At 48.2% G+C, this 1,329-nt stretch overlaps 1 pseudogene across 1 annotated transcript in view; it reads left to right on the top strand.

Moving 5' to 3' along the window:
* LOC116081549 overlaps nt 1-1,329 on the top strand; it is a 3,484-nt pseudogene that overhangs the window by 885 nt on the left and 1,270 nt on the right. The window lies entirely within an intron of this gene.

The raw sequence follows: 1,329 nt of genomic DNA, 5'->3' as shown, positions 1-1,329 counted from the left end.
ACCACCACCACCACCAGCAGCAGCACCAGCACCACCAGCACCACCACTACCACCACCACCACCACCACCACCACCACATACTGCAATCTAGGAATTCTAAAGCCCTGCCTTTAGGACCAGATGGTGTGTATCAGTCTCCTGGAGCCCTCCCTCTCAGCCACTCACTCCCTACTACCTCTAGGGATCTGGGCATTCTGCAGCCATCTTCCCTCTTGGGTATGGGGGTACTGCAGTGGCAGCCTGGGACACCTCTGCTACCCAGGGCACAACAGCATATTGGGCCTGCCTGGCTGAACATTGTACAGCTTTATCTAAAGTGAACCACCTGTTTCCTGCTGGGCTCAGCCCCTGACCCTCCAAGGTTTCCACAGAGCAGACCTTCATCCAAACCATGGCTGAGGATTGACAGTCTGGGCCTTGCTTCCTGTTGTAGTTGTTGCTCAGTAAAGAGTTTTGTGGAATCTACACTCATTTTCCACTGAAACCAGGAAAAGTAAAGATGGTACCAACACAAGTAACTTCTGGCACTTCCTGTTTACTCTTTCCACAGAGTCTCCGTGGCCAGGGGCTAGAGAGCTCCTCTTCGGGGAACACAGGAAGCCATGTTGGGTTTTCTAGAGTTGTTTTTCTTCCATGTTTCTACCTCCCACCTTTTGTTACATGCAAGTTCACTTGGGGGTTGGGTTCAGTCACAAACGTCTTTCTGTCTAGCACTATTCAGACGTAAACAGACTGCAGCCTACATGTTCCCTAGATGCCTTTGCTGACCTCCCACTGTCCTGTCTATACAGAACAGCTGATTAAGTTAGAGCTTCTGAATAAGAGGTAGGAGAGATGACACAAACGTGAAAGGACTGGGGAGCCTAGGACCTGTGCCTGGCACCGACACTCTCTTTCACTTCACAGCAGTGTGAACAAGTGACATCAGAGTTCACCCCTGGCACATCCAGGCCAGGCAGGAAAAGCTACCCAAAGGACCGAGCAGTGTCCCTCCCCCGAGACATCGGATACAACATACATGCAAGTCCCTTCTTTTTTTTTTTTCACAATCTTTTATTCTTTTATTCTGTTCACTATAGAAAGGTTTAGGTTGCAGTTGGAATTAAAGCACACTTTTGTATCCTGGGGCCTTAAGAAGCTTTTTTTTTTAAAGTGCAAAGCACAATGCTATGGGCCCACACTTCAGGCCCAGCTTCTGCATCACAGGTTGTAGGGGAAACTTCACAGGTTAGAAGAACTAAATAGGGCTTAGACCCAGACTCAGAACTTTGATTTTGGAACCTGCATATCTACTTTGTATGTGTTTGAAGAGTAATTTCTTAAATAGCA

The sequence above is a fragment of the Mastomys coucha genome, unplaced genomic scaffold (genome assembly GCF_008632895.1).
Source record: "Mastomys coucha isolate ucsf_1 unplaced genomic scaffold, UCSF_Mcou_1 pScaffold7, whole genome shotgun sequence".
In the NCBI taxonomy this organism is placed as follows: Eukaryota; Metazoa; Chordata; class Mammalia; order Rodentia; family Muridae; genus Mastomys; species Mastomys coucha.
Note: the sequence above shows the minus strand (reverse complement) of the source record. Positions and strands in the feature narration are given on the sequence as shown.